Source organism: Phacochoerus africanus, chromosome 1 (assembly GCF_016906955.1).
Source record: "Phacochoerus africanus isolate WHEZ1 chromosome 1, ROS_Pafr_v1, whole genome shotgun sequence".
Taxonomy (NCBI): Eukaryota; Metazoa; Chordata; class Mammalia; order Artiodactyla; family Suidae; genus Phacochoerus; species Phacochoerus africanus.
In genome coordinates, this window is record NC_062544.1 from 140,565,377 (window position 1) to 140,590,104 (window position 24,728).

The 24,728-nt window shown below is 38.7% G+C and overlaps 1 long non-coding RNA gene across 1 annotated transcript in view; it reads right to left on the reverse strand.

Moving 5' to 3' along the window:
- Positions 1–4,022, reverse strand: part of LOC125112409 (uncharacterized) — a 66,307-nt gene extending 62,285 nt beyond the window's left edge. Inside the window, exons 1-2 of the long non-coding RNA XR_007131157.1 lie at positions 3,918–4,022; positions 3,350–3,548 (exon numbers count right to left, since the gene is read on the reverse strand). This is a non-coding gene — a long non-coding RNA (uncharacterized LOC125112409). The remainder of the gene's footprint in view (positions 1–3,349; positions 3,549–3,917) is intronic.
- Positions 4,023–24,728: the final 20,706 nt, after the last annotated feature.

Here is a 24,728-nt window from a genome sequence, read left to right on the forward strand (position 1 = left end):
TGGAATTCTTTTAAAGATATTATAAAAGATCAATAAAGAACTCTTTCGGAAACCTGCCCATGAGGGCTTTAAGCTCCTGGAGCTAACAAAAGAAACAGCACTCTTCTTGCCTAAGGATCTTGGTGGTTTTCAGGACTTTTCCTTATGCCTGGGTGAGCAAATGGTTCCAACAGGCTTCCTATAATTAGTCCTTATCTTTTTCTTGCACTCCTACCTTCTTAACCCACCACATTGTACACAGCACACCTTCAAGGTAGCACAGGAAGGGTCGAAAGGATTAGATCAGAGATGCTGGGGAGAAACTATTTTTGTCCTGTCCTCCACCCCATCCCACTTTCATATCAGCATCTGTTATTTGTGTCTAGCATGACTTGTGCTTGATTACAGACCAAGACATTTCTCAAAAGAAAGGAATCGTGGCTAGGACACACCTGCCACATTTATGTCTGTTGACTTAGCTGTCTATTTAGATCCTATAAGAACATTCACTAAAGAATGAACAACTGTTCTAATCAGCAGTAAGCTGTTTGGCGACAAGGATATCTGCTTCCACCCTGGCTGAAAAAATAAGGCAAAGGCACCAAGCCGCTGGAAGTACCTTCTTCCTGGGGCAAGTAGATCTTCTGGTCATTCTGTGGATCAGTGGACAAAGCCTGGCATTTGAAACCAGAAGACATGAATTCAAGTCCTAATCTTTTCATTCATTAAATATATAGCTTGAGGCTAGTATATTTCCTCTCTGAGCTTCTATCTTTTTTATCTGTAAAACAAGTATAAACATACACTGAGTTCAGAGGGTTTCTATGAGCATTCAACTCTTCATTGAGATGACATATATGAAGCACCTACTCTGGGTCTGGCATAGGGTAACTACTTAATAAACATCCCTCAACTTATTTCATTTACTTGAATATGATAAAACACTGGTACTTAGAAAGCAGACACGTGGTATGCCACACTCGATGGTTTTACCTGGGTACATGTATTTATTTTTATACATAATGTGAAAAACAACAGTTGCCCTTTAAACCCATAGGACGAAACTAAAGTATTTTATTAATTTTTTCCTAATTATTTTGTCCTAAGTATCTGTCCTAAGTATTTTATCCTAATTTTGTTTAGGATAAAACTAAAGTATTGAAGTTAAAAAACAAATTCTTTAAAAGGAAAATTAAGAAAAAAAAAGAAGAAGGATTTCCTGTCACGGCGCAGTGGAAACAAATCTGACTAGGAACAATGAGGTTGTGGGTTCAATCCCTGGCCTTGTTTAGTGGGTTAAGGATCTGGCGTTGTGGCGAGCTGTGGTGTAGGTCTAAGACATGGCTCAGATCCCACATTGTTGTGGCTGTGGTGTAGGCCAGCGACTACAGCTCCGATTGGACGACTAACCTGGGACCCTCCATATTGCCACGGGTGTGACCCTGAAAAGACAAAAAGCCAAAATAAATAAATAAATAAATAAATGGAAAATATTCAGTTGATAAAATTTTGGGTAGAGGGCAGATCTAGAACAATTGTAAAGGTGGTGTACCAATAACCGAATTTTAGAAAACTGAGTTTATATGTGCTGAATAGCCCAAAGAGGCTCTAGAAGCAATAATAATAATAATAATAACAATAATAATAATAATGGAGGCTTCTGGAAGAATACTTCACTACGGAAGAACTTTCTAAGATACCTGAACAAAAATGGATTGGACCAGAAAAGTATTCTGCTGCTGGAGACATTCCAGCAGAGATTAGCAGATCTTTTTGCAGAAATGGCATAGTGGGGATTCATATGCATGATTAGAAAACATGTCCATTAAGATCCTTTAGAACCACATGAAGCTATACTTCCATATTTAGAAGGACTTCTATTGTGGAACCTGCAGATGTCAAGCAAAAATATTTAATAAGAGATTCCTAGGAGCATGTTCAGTAGTTGAAGGATAGGAGGTTCTCTTTTAGGTCCTGATAGTCAACCTGACTATGTTTCTACAGCCTGCTTCCATCTCTGTCTGCTTGCCAAGTTCCATCACATTTCACAGGTTCTGCACTTTCTATTCACTGGATGCTTCCTTTGAGAATAAAGTCCAGATCCTCTGCTGTAGTGATTTCCTTTGGGTGTGAACTATGAGAAGGCACGCGGGGTAATTAAAGCCCACGCTTGCAAGCCTGTCTGACTGACTGATGTGTACTCCCCTCTGATTGGGGTCTGATTTGAATAAGAATGCCAGCCCGCAGAGGCAAGAGAAAGCAAAGGCAGAAGGAAGCCTCTTTAAATTCTAAAAAGGAAATGTCAGAGCTGGGCTGAGTTGGCATCTTCAGCCACACTCCTCCACCTTCTTCCCCTAAGACCCACACACACTCAAACTGAAGACTTGCCAGCCATGCTGTTCCTGGGGTTCCACAGAGAGCCTCTGCAGGAAAAAAATCCGACCTCCTGGCCTAACTACCTGGTTGTTCCACACCAAACACGTTTTATAAATTGTCAGAGTCAGCAGCTGCCCAAGTGGCATGCTTTCCAGGGAGCTAGGAAATATCTTCAAATATTTCCTTTGGACTGAGATCCCTTTTGCAGCTAACCACATCTTTATAAAGCAATTGCCTCCAGAGAAAAAGCCATGACTGAAACTCAGGCTAAGGTCAAAATGACCAACTTGATCCCAGATCAGAGAATTTCCATTAGGAATATTACTGCTACTCCTACAACTAATAATACATGCCAGGCACTATCCTAAGAAATGCCCCCTTTGCATTGACCCTTTTGCACACTACCTACCAGTGAGGGGCTTTCAGTATTCCCATTTTACAAATAAAGAACTTCAGAATTGGGGAAGGTGAAGGTGTGCCCAAATTCACACATCTGAAAATTCTTAACCTGACTATCTGACCCCAAACCTATCATTTTAAACTAAGAAAATTTAACAGATTAATCAGACCAGGCTCTTCCTTTTTAAAAATGAGAAGTTGAGGTATAGAAGGTAGAAGTAATGTATCTACCATTATGCAGCCACAAAGTGGCAGGGTCAGAACCTGAGTCTAAAGATTTTAGGAAAATCCAAATTCCAGGTTCTTTCTAAGAAGCAGTCAAAACAGTCTTGACAGGCAGAGATGTCAAGAACTGTGGGAGCCTAAAATTTAGAAGGACAGAAAAGGATGACACTGAGAACAATTAGCACATACTACATCACATTCACAATTTTGCCTTGGTGGCAATGCAGCATCCTAGAGCTGAACTTTTTGAAACTTTGCTATGTGTCAGCCCTTTTCTAAGAGGAAGCAATGTGTTTTGGTATCAATGGAGGCGCAGGATAGAATTCCAGCCAGGTCACATTAGCCATGTGGCCTTAGATAAAGTACTTACCCTGCTTGACTGCAGGAGAAGCAGAGGCTGGGAGAGAGGAGGCCACTTAGCCAAAGTCACACGGTCAGGGACTGGAGGAACAGAAACTCAAATCTAGGTTTTCTATTACATCAATTGTTTAAAAGAGGATGGAATAATTAAGCATAGTTACAGTTGTCATCGTTTTGGATTTGTTGTTGTCGTTTGCTGTTTTTTAATCCTAGAAGCAGAAGAGAAAAATGTAACAGGTTGCTGGCCTTCTAGGAGCTGTATCCTGACTGTGCTATCCCTGCTAAATGCAAGAGGCCTGTGAACCATTAGCAATGAGCTTGCCTCCCACCCTCACCCCCCGGCTCTCATGGGGCACTGGGGGCTTCTCTTCCCACCAGGCGCTCAGTAGGGAGCAGCCTCTCTGACTTCCCATGGGAAAGGGTGCTCTGGTGACCTGGAACAGACAAAAGGGTCACTTGCAGCATGGAGCAATTAGCTGCCTGGGATGAACTGCTGTCACCAGTGATCTGGTAAGGGAAGACCAAAGCACCCTTCCCCCATCCCAATACTGCAGCAATCAGGAGGAAGGTTGGGCCACCTGGAAGCTGACAATCCTAGCAGCTGCTCTTCCCCAAGATGCCAGGTCCACCAGTTCTGCTATAGGAAGCAACCCATGTGTTTCCAGATCTTGTTGGCATTTACAGGGAGGGGATTTGGTCTAAGTAACTGGCTGGCTTGGAGGGATAAACGCATCCCAGGGCCTGGGGCAGGTCAGAACCCAGAGCCTCCCTACTCCATGTCCGGCTTCCACATGGTGGGTTGTAGTCATTAATTAGACAAACCTGGGCGATGTTATGGACCATGACCTCAGTCCCTGTTAGGGTTTTTTCTTTTTTCTAAATAAACCAAACTTTTCTGAACCCATCTGCAAATGGAGAAGAAAGAAATAAATGACAGGCAGGTAACTAAATGGCAGAATTCTGCCTCTGAAATCTTACAAACATGGGTTTAAATCCCCAAGACTTCTCAGTTTGTGTTGCCCCTGGGTCAGTTCTCAACCTCTCTAAGCCTTGGTTTCCTTATATGTAAATTGGGAATAATAGTATTTATTTTTATTAGAATTGCTTTGAGTCTACAAAATAGATGCTAGTCACTAGCATACTGTATTGTAATTCCCTGTTCTCTTCTCTGTATCCTCATGAATAAATAAGTTATATAAGAATAGAAACCACAACCTGTATGTTCACCTCTTGACTTCATCTGAGTTGCCCTGAAAGTTGACCCCTAGACAGGTACTTGAGAGGACACAGTTCATTAGGGGTTGATCCCAGGAAGTATGAGTAGGAAAATAAGGCAATGAGATATTTAAGTTTGTCAAGTTGTGTGTAAATTTCTCTTGTGACATTTCAGTTAAAATAGGTTTTTTGGGAGTTCCTGTCATGGCTCAGGGTTAGCGAATCCAACTAAGAACCATGAGGTTGTGGGTTCGATCCCTAGCCTTGCTCAGTGCGTTAAGGATCCGGCGTTGCCGTGAGCTGTGGTGTAGGTGCAGATGAGGCTCAGATCCCACATTGCTGTGTCTCTGGTGTAGGCTGGCGGCTACAGTTCTGATTCAACCCCTAGCCTGGGAACCTCCATATGCCGAGGGATCGGCCCAAGAAATGGCAAAAAGACAAAAAAAAAAAAGAAAAAAAAAGGTTTTTTTTCTTCTGTCAAAAAAAAAAAGGCAAGAATGGGGGATGGGGCCAATAACAAAGATATGCATTATCTCCATGTGCAGCTGAGGCTCCATCCTACTGGGAACCTCTGGGAAATCATGCTTCCATGGCCCATGGGGTGGGAATCAGAAGCACTTATCCACCAGCAACCTTTAGATAAAGGAAGGGCTGAGGAGATGAAGCTGAGCTATTTATCCACTAACTCCCATCTACCACTGGGTGGGGGCTGCTCCCAGAGGCATTAGCTCCCCAGCACTCTCACCTGGTCTGGGTACCTGGTAGAAAGCCATGGGGCTGAGAGTTGTGGAGCTTACACAGGACACCAGGGCAGGAACTGCATCAATGAAAATGGGCAGCACACTGGCAGTGTCTGCTACCCTCCCTTACCTGGCCTTTGCTACAATGCCTGACATGTGGCTGGTGCCCGATAAATATTGAATGAATGAATGGGAGAAAAACAACACAGGTATTGATAACTATAGTACAAGGCAGAAACTGATCAGAATCATAAAAGAGGCAATTACATTAGCAAGAGACGGTTAAGGAGGTAAAATTTATTTTCACCTAGAAGTTATTATCAAGGCTTTAAAGAAGAGACAACAATTGAATGGGGGATTTTAAAGGATATGTTACAGACTGAATTGTGTCCCTCCCCCCCGAAAATTCGTAGGAAGTCCTTATGCCCAGTGCCTCGGAATGTGACTGTACTTGGTGATATGGTCTTTAAATGGGTAAGTGGAAATAAGACCATAAGGAAGGGGCTCTAATCCGTTATGATCGATGTCCTTAGGAGAAGAGGAAATTTAAACATAGACACATACAGAGAAGATAAGACCACATGAAGACACGGGGAAAATACACCCATCTGCAAGCCAAGGAGAGAAACCTGGAACAGATTCTTCCCTCATGGACTTTAGAAGGAACCAATGCTGCTGACACTTTGATCTCAGCTTCCAAAACTGAGAGAAAAAAACATTTCTGTTGTTTATGCCACTTAAGCCATGGGACTTTGTTACAGTAGCCCTAGAAAACAAATACAGCACAGGTAGCCCTGGGCTTCTAGAAGATTGTATTTCCAGCCTAGCAGACTGTGTATACACTGTAGGGGCTTAAAAAAGAAAAAAAAATTATTCTGTGATGGATTTGGCTGAGCAGCAAATGGAGGAAAGGCATTCTGACATATAAGAGCAAGAATAATGGCATGGAAATCAGAAAGGGTGGCAGCAACTAGAAACAGTAAGTTTACTTTGGCCAGAGCCTAAGTGCTATTGGTATATATGTGGCAGTACTGGGGTGCTAGATTGCATTCATACTGAATTAATACCATGTTAATGACTGTGAACCTTATAAGTGGTATTATAGCAATGACCCCATGCAACAATCACCCTGTCCCTGTTTTGATTCTGGGCTTGGCTAGTTGGACATTAGCAAGTGTGGTGCAAGCAAAGTTTTGAGAAGCACTGAGATACTGGGGTTTGCCCTCTCTTACTGCTCTCAGGAGCCCTGAGGTCATGTGCGAAGAAGGCAAATATAACCTACTGGAGGATAATAGGTGAACTTGAGACAAGCTGTGTCAGATAAGACGCCTAGACCCACCAGCCTACTTACCTCCAGATTTATGAATGAGGCTGTCCTAGACATTCCAGCCTAACAGAGCCAATCCACAACAGAAAAACAACCCTCCAAACTGCTAGAAGAAAATACTTACTGTTTTAGTCCACTAAGTTTTGGAATGGCTTGCAGTGAAAGCTAATTGATATAATTGGGAAGTCATTAATGGTTTACTGAGGCTGGAAGGGGATATAACTGAAGCTGTAAAATTAACCTGGAAATAGTGTGCAGGATTTAGAAGGCAACAGCACTAGCTATTCCCTAACAGGAGCAGATAAAGCAATCCTTTTCTCTGCTTTCTCTGAATTCAGCACTAACACCAAGATGGGCCACACTCTGGAAACCTTGATAATATTATGGGTCTGCCATCTAGAGCTACTGTTCACAGTTATTGTGAAATCTGCTTTTTTGGATCTAAATTTCTCAAGTAAGGAGCAAATGTCAAAGGTGGAATTCCAAGGTAATAGATCAGTGGAATCATTCTCAAATGCCAAAGCAAGAGGGATTGAAACACATCCATAGCAGCTGAACTATAGGGCAAAACAGGTCACAGCTGGAGTTCAGGTCAGGCTAAAGGAATGGCTCTCACAGTTCTAACACACAGAACCCATATCTGAGTTGATTGTGGCTGGTTGCTTATAACTGCTTGGCCCTGACTCTTTCACCCTTGGAAACAGCCGGTGTCAGTGTTAACTGGAATGTAATGAAGATTTGTGGAATTATTTTGACTTCAAAGCTATGTTAAAAGGCTAGGTGAGAAAGGATGTATAAATCATTACCTAATATTAGCTATGGCTCTCATCTCTAGAACTATTCTAACACTGTGATGCACAATGTCATACAAACAAATTCTACAGAAAGACAGGGTTCCGTAGTAGCGCCCTTCACTTTTGAAAACCACTATATTTCTAATCCATCAGAGCCACCCTCCCAGCAACTTTCTCCCGCAGCTTGGGGCTATGTGTTTCTGGCACATGCAAATAACCCAACCAAGGTCATGGAAATAATATGACTTCCCACAGGGTCTAAGCAAGCTAGCATTAGAACCTAAATTAGAAACTCTATCTCCAAATGTCCAGCCTGTGGTTTTATCCACAAGGTCAGCTCTGTCCTCACTTAGCTGTTCATAATTCCCCCGAAGATGAGGATCAGGATAATTTATGAAACTAGAAAAATTGCTTGCTTTGTTTTGCACTAAATTCCAGAGTACTCTTTAACATGGCTTACCACATGAGATACAGAGCAGGGAGAGGGTGAAAAATTTGGATCTGGCTCTGCTAAATTTGTTTCACCCTAAAAAAAAATCATAATCCTCTTTAATTATGATAAAGAACCCAGAAATGATTCTCTGCCTACCCCAAACCCCCTCCACACACACACACATTTTTAAACTTCAAAGGAAGCCAATCCTCTGATTACCAGTAAGCAGCATCTCTGACGCATATGTTGAGAGCATGAGTCTTTGTGTCTCTGTGGAACCAATTATCTGCAGGTCCGGAAAATTAAGAAGCTGAATTATGTTTCTGTTGATGCATGTTCAGATGCTAGACATTAGTGCAGAGTTGAGAGCTATAATAATCCTCTCCACATAAATCCTAATCAAAACACAGGACTTCAACGATCTGCTGTCTCCCCTTGCTCAGGATGTAGGGTTTCAGGTTGGTGTGGCTATTATGTACCAGGCCTATATTTAGTGATCATTTCATGAGTTTTCTCTCACTAAGTTTCACATGTGTCTCACACAGACTGTTAAGGGCACATTTCCTTTAAGTGGGGACTCTCTAGTGTCTGACCTTGGCCGGCTGCCTGTGTATAGATAACTGATTTCTTATTGTTTTGAGTAAGATTGATGGGTTTTTGAATCTGTGACAAGCCAGTCTCAACTGTAGCAGAGTGGATGCTTAGGAGAAGGCAAACAGCAATAGGCCTAAGTTCTATTATTAATAATAACAATAATATTAATATTTAACAACTTAAATATTATTGCTAATGTATAAATAGTAATGGCAGATAACATTTACTGAGCTTTTAGTAAGCACCTATGTCCAAATATTAGCCCGATCACTTGCCTTTGATTTGACCTAGAAAAGTTACTGTATTAGTTTCTAGAGCTGCTGTAACAAAGTACAAAACTGGGTGCCTTAAATAGAAATTTGGTGTCTGACAGTCCTAGAGGCTGGAATTCTCAAATCAAGATGTCTTCAGGGCTAAAATCCCTTTGCTGCCTTATGTGACAATCCTTTCTGGCCTTTAATAGCTGCTACTGTTTGCTGGTAATCCTTGGGATTTGTGGCGTGTAAATGTATTGCTCCAGTCACATAGCCTTCTTCTTTCTGTGATTGTTGATCTCTGTCTCCAGATTTCCTTTTAGAAGGACACTAGTCCTATTGGATTAGGGCCCACTCTCATGACCTCATTTTAACTTGATTAACCTTGCAAAGACCCTGTTTCCAAATAAGGTGACCTTTTGACATAATAATAGTTAGGACTTTAACATATCTTTGGCCAGGGGTGGGAGGAGGGAGTTGGGGTGTAGTGGAAAGGGATGCATTTCAACCCATAACAGTTATCTAACCTCCCTCCTATCCTCAATTGCCCTCTACAAAAAGAGGATATAAGGAGTACTGACCTCACAGGGCTGCTAAGAAGATGAAATGAGATAATGCATATGAAGTGTTTAGCATAATGCCTGGCATATAGCTGGAAGGCAGGAAATGCTAGCTATTATTTTCATGAAAGTGGGGATATAGATCCTTAAAGCTCAGTTTGTTTTGCTTTGCTTTACAGAGGAGAAGCCCATGCTGGTAATATTTTCTTCCAACTCTAAAGAGCATAATGATTTTTCATAATGGTATAAGATGATTTTTACATCTTGTATTTTACCAAGGAACTGTGTGTTTAAAAAATAATCTACTTTTTATTTGAATATTGCCAACTATACATACTATGATAAAATCACTTTGAATAAATTCTCTACTCCCAGCAAGTAAATAAACCTTAAAGGTTAAAACCCTAATCAATTTTTAAAAGGTTAGTAAATCCGCTTCTAGATTATCTCTAAAATAAAGGAAATAAAGACTCTACGTCGTAATATTAAGAACTTCCAAACCTCGAACAATGCTGATATAGGTCAAATGTATTGCAAGACTGAGAGATAGCCTCACAACACTGAAAAGAGCATGACTTGTAGATTCAAGTATATCTGGGCTCAGCTCATAACTTTACTGATTATGGCTCTAGGGCCAGCAGGAAGTTACTGAACATTTTTCATTCTCAGTTTTTGTCATCCATGAAATGAGGATAACAACGCTCTCTCAGAAGTGATACAGCCCAAGCATTGACAAATGAATTGATAAACAAAATGTGATATGTACATATTTATTAATCAGCCTTTAAAAAGAAGGGCCTTCTGACACATGCTACAACATGGACAAACCTTGAGGACATTGTGTTAAGTGAAATGAGCAAATCACAAAAGGACATGTAAGTGATTCCACTTACATGATATACCTAGAATAATCACATTTATAGAGACAGGAAGTAAATGGTGGTTGCCAGGGGCTGGGGGAGAGGGGAGCGGGAAGTTATTGTTTAATAGGAACAGAGTTTGAGTTTTTTAAGATGAAAAGAGTTCTGGAGATGGGTGGTGATGATAACTACACAGCAATGTGGATATACTTCATGATGCTAAATTGTATGCTAAAAAAAATTGTTCAGATGGTAATTTTTCTGCAGTGTATACTTTACTATAATTTTTTAAAATAGATTTTAAAAATAAATTTTTAAAAGTTAAAAAAATAATCTCAGATGGCCTAAGAAAATCCCCTAATTAGTGTCTGGCATATAGCAGGTATCAACAGACATATCCCATCATTAATATCTCCTTCCTCCCTACAAACAATCCCTGCAAAAAGATTTGGAATGTGCACACAATAAGGGATTCAGTGTAAAAGACAGCAGATAATCCACTAACATTCAATTTTGAAATGAAGTTAATTTAATAGGTAGATACACTGGTCAGGTGCTAAGAAAACTAGTCCATGTGCTAGTTCTGTGATTGCGACAAAGTCCCTTAGCTTCTTTGAAATTTGTTTTCTCATCTGTCAAATAAGGGGTTGAAGTAGATAATCCACATTAGAGGATTTCATTACATAAATAAAGCCAAGATATAAGTATTTAAGAATGAAGGCTCAGAGCTTAGTGTGCTAATATTTCCTCTTCATTCAAAAAACAAGGAGATAGAAAATAAATATCTTTTATCATGCTAGCATGGTAAATGGGCCAAAGGGAGGGATATTGATTTAAAAACAGGATGAAATGAGCAATTAATTGAAAGAGGTCATACTATTCCAATGTTACTCTATTTAAAATAATATAGCTTTACAAGATGAAAAAAGTTCTAGAAATCTTTGTAGAACAACATACGTATTTCTATAACTTTTTTCATTCTTCCTTTGAAGAATGAATTTGCTGCCTAAAAATTTTGCAACCCATTGGTTTTATTTGTGAAAACTGAGGTCAAAGGAAGAAAACAGTGTAACCACATTCTTTTTATTTTTTTATTACTGTGGTAAAAATACAAAAAAATTTACCATTTTTACAATTTTTTAGGTGCACAGTACAGTGGTATTTATAGTAAACACATTCTTCAGAGGAAGTTTACAGGAAAATAACTGTAAAAAACTGAAATCGAAAAAGGAATACTATGAGTTCTCTTGTGGCACAGTAGGTTAAGGATCTGGCATTGGTGTTGTCACTGTCACTGCCATGGCTTAGGTTCAGTCCCTGGACTGGAAACTCACATTGCTATGGGCATGGTGGCTAAAAAAAAAAAAAAAAAAAAAAAAGAAAGAAAAAGAAAATGGAGTACTAAAGGAAGGAGACCCCCACCCCACCCCGAGTCTGGGTCCCTCCCCGTTGTTCTCTGAAGACTCCTTGTTCTCCAGCAGGCAAGTTTTAAAATCAATGCTGTGTTCTCTGTAAAGAAATGTAAATGCCATCTCAGTACACTCAATTGCGAATTAATCAATAATAGTAGAGCTTTACAGGTCTAAGCCCTATAATTCATCTAACTATTTATTGTAAATAATGTTTAAGTAGACCTTAGAGGAGGTATTTCATCTGTTTCCATGAAGAGAGTTTATGGATATAATAGAGGGGAAAAGAAAGCATCAGTGTCCGATGCCTTCAATAGCCCCAGAGTTTAGCACATGCTCAATAAAGATATGCATAAATGGTTACATTCTGCAAGGGATGCAAGCTCTAGGCAAGACATGGCAGGAAAGAAGTATTTCATTCATTCATTCACTCAAAATGATTTTCTTATCATCAAATATATTCTAGGTAATTGTAAGCACTAGAGATAAAAACATGAATCATGCATAGTTTCTACACTGAAGGAGTTAAGGGTCTTACAGGAGAGACATGCTTCAGCAGATCATCCTAAAAATCTGTGGGAAATGAAAGGAGAATTTTCCACGGAATGTTATAGCAGCACCAAACCAGTTGAGAGGAAGCCAGGGAGGGCTTCTTGAAGGAAGGAAAGGAGAGCTAGCAAGCCATGGCAGGGGCAAGATTAGGGGTTAAGCCAAAAACATGAATACATGTGAGAAAAACATGGTGTGTTGGGACTACAGGACATACATAGAAAGGCATAAATGGGAGAGATGAAGCTCCAGAGCAAGATCATGGAAAGTTTGCACATGAGTTGGGCCACCTGTGTTTTCCTTGCATGGTTTTGTCTGGCCCAATTAGTCCATCCTAGGGCACTGCCAAGTGACACCTTCATGGAACCTTAGAATTCTTTCATTAGTGGTTTACTTGTACTCCATGGAGTGTGAAGGGAGAAAGGAAAGAAGATGACTGAAAAAGAAAAAGCAAAGGTCTTTCACCTCCTCAATGAAGCAACCATAAAAAAATCACAACATGAGGAGTTCCTGTGTGGCTCAGTGGAAATGAATCTGACTAGCACCAATGAGGATGCATGTTCGTTCCCTGGCCTCACTCAGTTGGTTAAGGATCTGGTTTTGCCATGAGCTGTGGTATAGGTCATAGACGTGGCTCAAATCTTGCTGTGCCTGTGATGGAGGCCAGCAGCTACAGTTCTGATTAGACCCCTAGCCTGGGAAACTCCATATGCTGAGGGTGTAGCCCTAAAAAGAGAAAAACAAAAACAAACAAAAAAAATCACAACACGACATTTACCCATAGAAGAAAACAATGAGGTCACCTATTGAGAAAAAAACATGAGTCCTCGATAGGCTTCTGAAATGCAGAAACATTTGACCAAAAGATACTGTGCTGAAAAGGGCCCAAGAGAAACACCCACTCCTTCAACTCAGAAGGAGTAAGCTACATACAGAGCTTGGGTGTCTTGGTTTGATTTCCTCGGCATCCTGCAAGTCTGATTCCCCAGCCTCAGCTTTGGGCCTTCAGGCACTCTCAACTCAGGACTTTCCCTTCTTGGGACACTTCATTTCCCAGCTCTACCTAATGAAAATGTTCACATATGACACCATTTTCTCACCAAACTTTAGAAAACTCAGGCATCATTTTTCTATAGACCAGCATGTGAATATCTAAGTAATTTTCCTTTGCAGGGGCCTCTCTAGAGTTTGAGTCAAAATGTTGACTATGGGAGAGGGCCTTCCTTGATATCACATTTTCTTCCCTACATGAACAGCCATCTGATAAACATCAAATAAGCACAGAAAATAAAAATGCTGAACCTAGGGCAGACTTGAATTAAAATCTGATAGTAAAGATTTTAGAATTCTTACTATTGTTTCTAAGAAAAAAATACGTATGTATATTTTAAGTTTTAAAAAACTTCAGTTGATAAAAATCAAAGCAGTGCTTTGCTCCATGTGCCAGACTACCCGCTTTGTTCTCATGTCAGAGCACTTCTCAGGAACCCAATAGTCTCATTTGCTACATGCAGACCATGGGTTACTTAGAGATATGGATTTCAGAAACAATGAAAATCAAAATCAAATATCTCTTTGTAGTTTCCAAATCAGTGTTCTAGACTCTGAATTATATTGGTGGCAGGGGAGAAGTAAGGATCTTCTTCATAGCACAAAGTACTAACACTTTCCTTATGGATTTGATTCTCATTTCAATTTATTAAAGAAGGAAGAAAAACATGTTGAAGTCTTAGACTCTCCTATTCCATCACCCCCCCACCACCACCACTTTTCATTTTCTGAATAGCAAAGCACTATATTATTTAGGAGAAGATTTGCACGTACTATCAGATAAATCTAAAACATTCTTGTGGCTAAATTTAGATTTTTGTATAACTGATACTTGGGGGGAAAGAGTTAAGTGATTTTGGTACCAATAATCCAGAAAAGTGTTTCTAACTTTTCAGTAAAACTACAACAAACTTTTCTGATAAAGATGTAGACATGGTAAAAGTTTGAAAATAAAAGTTCTAGAGTTCCCATCATGGTACAGCGGAAACGAATCTGACTAGGAACCATGAGGTTGTGGGTTCGATCTCTGGCCACACTCAGTGGGATAAGGATCCGGCACTGTCACAAGCTGTGGTGTAGGTCGCAGATGTGGCTTGGCTCTGATGTTGCAGGGGCTGTGGTGTAGGCCAGCAGCTACAGTTCTGATTAGACCCCTAGCCTGGGAACCTCCATATGATGCACATGCAGCCCTAAAAAGACAAAAGAAGAAGCAAAGAAGGAAAGAAGGAAAGAAAGAAAGAAAGAAAGAAAGAAAGAGAGAGAGAGAGAGAGAGAGAGAGAGAAGGAGGAAGGGAGGGAGGGAGGGAATGAAGGAAGGAAGGAAACAATTTCAAACAAATAAGGGAGGGAGGGAGGGAGGGAGGGAAGGATTGAATTAATGAAGGAAGAAGAAGAAGAGAGAAAGAAGGAAAGAAAGAAAGAAAAAGAAAGAAAGAAAGAAAGAAAGAAAGAAAGAAAGAAAGAAAGAAAGAAAGAAAGAAAGAAAGAAAGAAAGAAAGAAAACAGAGTTCTAAATCTTACACTGAGAAAAACAAAAGATGACAGATTCACAATTCTATGAATTGGTGTAATGATGTAATTTTTTTTAAAAAGACTACTTTTCAGAGCAATCTTAGAGCAGGAAGTACAGAGTTCCCAGGTACTCCATACCCTGCCACATGCAAAACCTCCCACACTGACCCCCCTTGGAGGGCTATGTTTGTTGTAATCAATGAACCTACACTTACACATGATTATTACCCTAAGCTTACAGTAGAATTCACTCTCAGTGTTATACATCTATGGGTTTTGACAAATGTAATCACCATTATAGAATGAAACAACATTTTCACTAAAAATCTTCTGTGCTCTACCTATTAATCCCCCCCACCTTTCACCCCCAGCAACGCGGGATCCGAGCCACCAGATTTGTGATCTACACTACAGTTCATGGCAATGCCAAATCCTTAACCCACTGAGTGAGGCCAGGAATCAAACCCACTTCCTCATGGATACTAGTGGGGTTCATTACCACAGAGCCACAATGGGAACTCCCTTTGATGACATCTTGATGTGAGCCTTGAGCTTCTGCAGACACTGATCAAGTGGTACATTTTTTGACCTTTCTACTTTCATCTAAAGGATGCTACCTCTCCACTCCAGTCTCAGTATGATCTTTAAAATGGTTACCTGTTCTAATGAATGGCCACTCAGCATCTCTTCAAACAATGGTTCTATACTCTCAGTGAGACTGTAACTTCTCAGTGGGCAGGAAACATTTTATTACTTCTTCTGAATGCTACATAGTTTCTATACAACTTTACACATAATAAATAGCAAATTCATGTTGATAGACTGTATAAGTAGATAATTCTATGAGCTTCCTATTGAATAAGACTACTGCTTTTGCCTAGCACTGTGCTCCAGGTAGTAGGCAAAACAGTAATACCTGATGATGATAAGATTCAGTTCCCTTAGAAGAGATGCTATGGCATCTTCTGTGCTAGGAGTCTTTATACAATGGAGAGGCCAAATAACAGTATATTTTTCTTCCCTAATATTTTAGGGCATCATTTTCCAAAATGTGCTCCATATAACTTCTGAGTGATAATCCAAAAAAGCTAATGGAAATGGTGTCCCTTGGCCATATATATTTGGGAATATCAGGTTATATAGAAATTCAATTTGCTGAACATCTCAGAGCATTAACCTATTGGTGGGTATTTTGATTGCCCAAGAAACATTGTTATTTGTTTAATAAATATTAAGAATTTAACATATGCCAGGCAACATGCTAACAGAGGTGTGTTGGCAAATGTTTAGAAACCAGCTCTCTAAGGAAAGGCAAAAGCAAACAACCCAACTTGAAGGGTTTTCCAATCTCTATAATATATAGATTCCCACATGGTTGATTTCAAACTATCAATGTGACATCACTGAACTCAAAGTAGGAACAAAATGTACACATTAACCCTTTCTAACCAGTTCAAACTGGCCTCAGCACAGTGAGTGTTAACCAATGATGAATAAAACAGCCATGGTGTCAACATCTGTAGAAACTGCAGTTCAGTGGAGGCAATATAAAATATGTTAATAAACCAATATATAAAGCTGAAGTGGCCAAGGGAAAACACAGAGTCCCATGAGACAGAGACACACTGGAAATTGGGGAGGTGGTCACTTAAATCCTCAAAGAAGGGATATTCAGAACCATGTTACTAAAAGCCCATCAGAGAAGAAGAGAGGAAAAGCATTCCAGGCAAGAGGAATAGCATTTTCAAAAACACAAGCCTGCAAAGAACATGGTCATTTAGAGGAATAAAAAAGTCACTATGTCTGGATGCAGCGAGTAGGGGAGAATGACAGGAGATGAAGTTGCGGTGGTGAGTGGACTCCACGTGTGTGGCCTTGTACCTCCTATTAGGGAGTTCAAGATTTTAAAAGCCAAAAGGAAGCATTTGAAAATCACCTTTTGTTTAAAGAGGAATTGAAATATCCTTGGCAATTTTACAAGCTCTCTTTGGCTGCTGTGTGGGAAACAGCCTAAAAAATTTCCCACAGTTAGTTGACAAGAAGCTCTGCTCTGTCTCAGGATCTTTCTCTGGAGTACCCTTAACAATGCAATTTGGAAAATGTTACTCTGGAAGTTTTAAAGGTGCAGGTAAATTGTTAACCTTATTTTTCAACCTCTCATACAGCAAGGAAAAAATTTTTAAGCATGATTATTAGAAGTTTCTTTTTTGATGCGCCTTAACAAACCATTTCAAACTTTCACACCTGATATCATACATACAATAAAAATGAAAATATATTTTTTAAAAAAATATATGAATTGAAAGATGTAGAGACATTGTGAGATCCAGGTCAGATAACAGTAGCTGTTGATGATTACGTTCAAATCCTGTTTGTTGTCAAGAAAACAGATCAAGCTTGTTCTAAAGCAGCACTGTGCAATAGAATGTTCTGAGACAATGGAAAGTTCTGTATTTTCTCTGAGTAACGTTGTTGTCACTAGCCACATGTGTCTCTTGAGCTCTTAAAGTGTGGTAATATGACTGAGACACTGAATTTTAAATTATATGTAATTTTAATTCATATAAATGAAACTAAATAGCCATGCATGGCTTTGGCTACCAAAGCAGATGCTGAAGTTCTAGAAGATACTAATGATAAAATAAAAAGTGGTAACCTCCCCTTTTTAACAGCTAAATGAAACCTCTGCCCTCAGATAAACTTAGTCCCATAGGAGAGTGGTAATATACTGAAGACATTTCAAAGGTCACTGCAATTTAGTCTTCTAATGCTATTTTCTGTCCCCACTCCCTTTTTTCCTATTCAAAGCCATATATACACAGGAGAAATTGTTAATGGCTCTAAATAATAGATTAGTGCTATTTATTGCTTGTGCCTATGTACTCATTTTCTCTTAAAAATATCACCACATTTTCAAATAAAGCTTCCTCTTTGATGGCTTAAAAAAGTTGGAAGGCAACAGAGAACAGAATAATCTTGCGAATTCATTTTGCCGCTGTGCAGTTGCAACCAACACAGCAACTATCACATAACATTCCTATTTTTCATGTCACCACTCAGAGTTCCTTTAAATCTGCTTTAAGCTCTCCAAGCCCTTTTAAATTACATCATATCAAGTCGATGGATGGGAAAAATAGCCAGGAATATATGTTCCATTAGAAATTCCCTATTGGCCTTCTATTATAAGCTGTTTTGCAAAACACTCTGTTATTTTGTGAGATAAATCTTTCTTATTGATTTTACTCTTTAGCACCCCAGTCATGAAGAACTGAACTTATAAATGGTCCATCCAATGCATGGGGTTGCAATTTTCTGTGTTCAAATGATACTGCCTTTATTTTGTAGGTAGCCTTCTTTCCCTCTTCAATTCTTCTTTTTCATTCTTCTCTCCTTCCTCATCTGCTCAACAAAATTCTCCTGAGAGCTTACTATGTGCCTGGTACTGGGCAGAGGCTGTGGAGACAGCAGTTAAGACAGAGAGGTCTCTGCACTCGAGGGGCAATGGAATGCTAGCAGACCCAGGACAGCATGCTGGGCAGCACTGGAATGTCTATGAACAAAAAGCTTTGGGAAACACATCAGCATATTTCTCTGAAAAAGAAAGGGGTAGGAGGAATGAAAAGAAATTTAACCCAGAAATTTTGCCTTCGTAACAAGGAAAAAAAAAAATCTCCCAGAATCATCCTTAAGGGTCACAGAAAGAATTATTTGAAAGGGATTGTGAGTCCCATCAAGGCAAACTTTACTCCATCATCAAATAAAGTAGTTACCCATGTGCGAAAGGAAGAGCAGACACATGCTCTTTCGGGAACCATATAGTTTAAGATCGATGCGTGGACCATTAAAGTTTCTGTACTGCTGACCAGATAGTCTGAAATCCTTAGCCAGGCTTTCAAGATGCTCCAAAAGTTAGCTTCATCTTACTGTTCCAAATTTACATCTTTCTGCCCCTCCCATGAACCTTCAGTTACAGCCAGAGTGGTCTATTCACTGTCCTAAAATGTTCGAGGGTTACTTTGTTTTCTTCACACATTCTTAGCAATACTTCAAAGTCTAATTTAAGTTTATCTCTAAAGTAAAAGAGCACCTGACCACCCCAACTTCTAAAGAATGCTCTCTTTCTCTTCAGAACTGGTTAGAGCACCTTATGAATATGATACTTTTTTGACTATGACAAGTTATTACTTTGTAGACAGCAAACTTATTAGACATGTGTGTCTAAGAGCAATGGGCCTTATAGTCTGCTTTTTGCTAGTAACATGTTTGCATATACATTTATAGTGAATAAAGCATTTTAACAAGCCATACCTCATTAAATGTCACCCTCATTATGATCCAGTTGGGTTAGTACTGTTTTCACTTGTGTGTAGAGGTAGACGCAGAGGCCCAGAAAAAAGAGCCAGTTTACTTGTGGTTACACAGTTAGTAAGATATAGCTGATTTTAAAATGAGGACTTTTTAGTGACTAGTCCTCTTTCTCCATAATAGTGAAGAATTTTTTGAACCCAAGACCCTTGGTAAACATGCTTCTATGTGTCTGAGATAGCTTTGATCACATAGTAGTGATTGATTTCTGATTAATAAATAAAATGAGGAAGGCCTCTTTCAAAACCATTTTCATCAGTCATGCAAAAGAAGTGGGGATTCATCTTTTAGAGTGCCATCTAGGATAATTTCCGAATTTAAAAAACAACTACAAAAAGAATTGCCTGCAATTACAGCTGTGGTTGCTCCAAATATATCTGAGTCACCTAACCTCTAGATCTGCTTTTTCCTAATGGTTTCAGGCCAAACCATCCAATCCTTTATGGTATAACAGCCTCTCCATAAATGGAAACAGATCAAAACAAACTATTAATACCCAAGCAGATTCAGAAACCACCCAGATGGATAATCTCAATGCTAAAACAAAAATATTTTAAAGAGCTATAGAAAGTCACATAGAGGAATAGCGATACAAAAGAGATAGAAGGCACTTATTTTTGAAAAGTAATTTTTTCTGTATATCAATCACTTGAACATTTTATATAGAGCTTCTCTTTTGCACAGCAAAAGTAACCATTAAAAAATGAGAATACAACATACAGAATGGGAGAAAATACTTGCAAGTGATGCAAATGACAAGGGCTTATTTACCAAATTATACAAACAGCTAATACAACTCAACAACAAAAAATAAACAACCCAACTGAAAAATGGACAGAAGACCTAAATAGATATTTCTTCAAAAACATTGAGATGGCCAATAGGCAGGTGAAAATGTGCTCAATATTGCTAATTTATAAATGCAAATCAAAACTACAATGAGGTACCACCTCACTCTGGTCAGAATGGCCATCATTAATATGTCCACAAATAAGAAATGCTAGAGAGGGTATGGAGAAAAGGGAACCCTCCTACACTGCTGTTGGGAAAGTAAATTGATACAACCACTGTGGAAAACAGTATGGAGACTCCTCAAAAATCTAAATTTAGAACTACCATATGATCCAGCAATCCCACCCCTGAGTATATACCCAGACAAAACAATGATCAAAGGGATACATGGACTCCAGTGTTCATTGAAACACTATTCACAATATTCAAGATTTGGAAACAACCTAAAGGTCCACTGACAGATGAAAGAATTAAGAAGCTGTGTACATATATACAATAGAATACTATTTATCCATAAAAAAATGAAATGCCAAACTACACATAATAGGAATTCCAGAAGGAGTAGAAAAAGATGAGATGGAAAATATATCTGAAGAAATTATCGTTGGAAACTATCCAAATATAAAGCATACTGATATTAAGATACAGGAAGCACAGAGGGCCCCACACAAGCTGAACCCAAACAGTCCCACACCAAGACATATTATAATAAAAATGGCAAAAGTTAAAGAGAGGATTCTAAAGGCAGCAAGAGAAAAGCAAAGCATTAATTATAATGGAACCTCCATAAGGCTATCAGCTGATTTCTCTACAGAAACACTACAGGGCAGAAGGGAGTGGCAAGGTGTATTTAAAGTGCTGAAAGGAAAAAATTTGCAACCTAGAATATTCTATCCGACAAGAATATTATTTAAAATAGAAGGGGAAATAAAGAATTTCTCCAACGAACCAAAGCTAAAAGAGTACAGCAATACTGAACGCATTCTAAAAGAAGTAATTAAAGGGCTTCTCTAAATTAAAAAAAAAGAGAGAGAGAGAAAAGAATTAGGATGGAGGGAACCACAATTGGAAAGCAATCACTTAAATAAGCCAGCATACAGATGAAAACATGAAGATATTTTTTAAAAAGATACCAAAATCATACAATATGGTGAAGGAAAGTAAGAAAATATAGATTCTTTTTCTATTTTAATGATGTGTATGAGCCTATATGACTATCAGGCAAAAGCAAGCAAATATAGAAAGGGATTAACATGCTTAAAAAACAGGGCAACCAAAAATCAAAACCAAACATTACATTCACAAAAACTGAAGAGAAAAGTACTCAAGCATAAAATAAATGGAAACCATCCAACAACAACAACAACAACAAAAAAAACATAGAATCAACAGGAAAACAAGGTTTCAAATGGCAATAAATACATTATCTATCAATAATCACCTTAAATGTCAATGGACTAAATGCTCCAATCAAAAGACACAGAGTGGCAGATTGGATAGAAAAGCAAAAACCTACCATCTACCACCCATAAGAAACACACCTTAGAGCAAAGACACATATAGATTGAAAGTAAGTGGATAGAAAAAGATATTTCATTCCAATGGACAAGACAGGAAAGCAGGAGTTGCAATGCTTATATCAGACAAAATAGACTTTAAAACAAAGGCCATCAAGAAAGACAAAGAAGGACACTATTTAATGGTTAAAGGATCCATTCAAGAAGAGGATATTACAATCGTCAATATATATGCCCCTAATATAGGAGCACCCAGATACCTACAACAAATACTAACAGACATAAAAGGAGAAATCACTGGGAAAACAAATACAGTAGGAGACTATCACACCCCACTCACATCAATGGACAGATCCTCTAGACAGAAAATCAAAAAGGCAGGAGTTCCCGTCATGGCTCAGTGGTTAATGACTCCTACTAGGAACAAGGAGCAGAAACTTACCTGACCAGTGTCCATGAGGACACAGGTTCAATCCCTGGCCTTGCTCAGTGGGTTAAGGATCCAGCATTGCCATGAGCTGTGGTGTAGGTTGCAGACACAGCTTGGTTCCCACATTGCTGTGGCTCTGGCATAGGCTGGTGGCTACAGCTCAGATTCGACCCCTGGGCTGGGAACCTCCATATGCCATGGGAGCAGCCCAAGAAATGGCAAAAAGATAAAAAAAAAAGAAAAAGAAAATCAAAAAGGCAACAGAGATCCTAAAGGACACAATAGAAAAATTAGACTTAATCAACATTTTCAGGACATTACACCCAAGAAAATAAGAATATACATTCTTTTCAAGTGCACATGGAACATTCTCAAGAATTGATCACATACTGGGGCACAAAGCTAGCCTCAACAAATTTAAGAGTATAGAAATTATTTCAAGTATCTTGTCTGACCACAATGGCATAAAACTAGAAATCAACCACAGGAAAAGAAATGAGAAATAAATTACTACATGGAGACTAAACAACATGCTACTAAAAAACCAATGAGTCAATGAGGAAATCAAGAAGGAAATTAAAAAATACCTTGAGATTAATGATAATGAAGAGACATCCACTCAAAATCTATGGGATGCTGCAAAAGCAGTGCTCAGAGGGAAATTCATAGCAATACAGGACTTCCGCAAAAAAGAAGAAAAATCTTAAATTGACAACTTAACCCACTACCTAAATGAATTAGAAAAAGAAGAACAAACAAAACCTAAAGTCATCAGAAGGAAGGAAATCATAAAGATCAAATAGGAAATCAATAAAATAGAGATTAAAAAAAACAATTGAAGAAATCAATAAAACCAAGTGTTGGTTCTTTGAAAAGGTAAACAAAATTGTCAAACCTCTGGCTAGACTTACCAAGAAGAGATGAGAAAAAAACCAAATAAACAAAATAAGAAATGAAAATGGAGAAGTCACAATGGATACTACAAAAATACCAAAAAACATACGAGAAATCCTATGAACATTTGTATGCCAACAAACTTGACAACCTAGAAGAAATAGACAACTCTTCTACGGACTTACAGCCTGCCAAAACTGAATCAAGAAGAAAGAGATCAACTGAACAGACTGATCACTAGAAATTAAATTGAATATGTAGTAAATACACTCCCTACAAATAAAAGTCTAGGACCAGATAGCTTCACAGGCAAATTCTACCAAACGTACAAAGAGGGACTTCTACCCAGCCTCCTTAAACTTTGTCAAAAAGTTGAAGAAGAAGGAACACTCCCAAAGACATTCTATGATACCACCATCACCGTAATTCCAAAACCAGACAAAGATACCACCAAAACACAAAACTATAGGCCAATGTCTTTGATGAACACAGACACAAAAATTCTCAACAATATTTTAGCCATCTGAATCCAACAACATATAAAAAAGATCATACACCACGACCAGGTGGGATTCATCCCATGTGCACAAGGATGGTTCAACATAAGCAAATCAATCAATGTCATAGAGCACACTAACAAAAGAAAAGTCAAAAACCACATGATCATTTCAATAGATGCAGAGAAAGCATTTGACAAAGTCCAACATCCATTCATGATCAAAACTCTTACCAATGTGGGTATAGAGGGAACATACCTTAACATAATCTAAGCCACTTAGGACAAACCCATAGCAGATATAATTCTCAATGGAGAAAAGCTGAAAGCCTTCCTACTAAAATCTGGAACAAGACAAGAATGTCCACTATCACCACTGCTATTCAGCATAGTACTGGAAGTCTAGCCACAGCAATCAGACAAACAAAAGAAATAAAAGACATCCAAATAGGAAGAGAAGAGGTAAAACTGTCACTGTATGCAGATGACATGATACTATATATAGAAAACCCTAAGGACTCAACCCCAAAACTACTCAAACTGATCAGCAAATTCAGCAAAGCAGCAGGATATAAGATTAACATTCAGAAATCAGTTGCATTTCTGCACACTAACAATGAAATATTAGAAAAGGAATACAAAAATGCAATACCTTTTAAAATTGTACCCCAAAAAATGAAATACCTGGGAACACACCTGACCCAGGAGGCAAAAGACCTATATGCTGAGAATTATAAAACATTAATCCAGGAAATGAAAGAGGAGGTAAGAAATGGAAGGATATTCCATGCTCCTGGGTTGGAAAAATTAATATTGTAAAAATGGCTATACTATCCAAAGCAATCTACAGATTCAATGCAATCCTTATCAAATGACCCATGACATTTTTCACAGAACTAGAACAAACAATCCAAACATTTATATGGAAACACAAAAGACCCAGAATTGCCAAAGCAATCCTGAGAAACAAAAACCAAGCAGGAGGCAGAACTCTCCCAGACTTCAGGCACTACTACAAAGCCACAGTCATCAAGACATTGTGGTACAGGTACCAAAACAGACAGACAGACCAATAGAACAGAATAGAGAAGCCAGAAATAAACCCTGACATCTATGGTCAATTAATCTTTTACAAAGGAGGCAAGAACATAAAATGGGAAAAAGATGGTCTTTTCAGCAAGTATTGCTGGGAAACCTGGACAGCTGCATGTAAAGCAATGAAACTAGAACACACCCTCACACCATGCATGAAAATAAACTCCAAATGGCTGAAAGACTTAAATATAAGATAAGACACCATCAAACTCCTAGTCAAAACATGCTCTGATATCAACTTTATGAATATTTTCTCAGGTCAGTCTCCCAAAGCAACAGAAATAAGAGCAAAAATAAACCAGTGGAACCTAATCAAACTGACAAGTTTTGCACAGCAAAGGAAACCAAAAAGAAAGCAAAAAAAACAACTTACGGAATGGGAGAAAATAGTTTCAAATGATGCAACTGACAAGGGCTTAGTCTCTAGAACATACAAACAACTTATACACTCAACAACAAAAAAGCCAACTACCCAACTGAAAGATGGACAAAAGACCTAATAG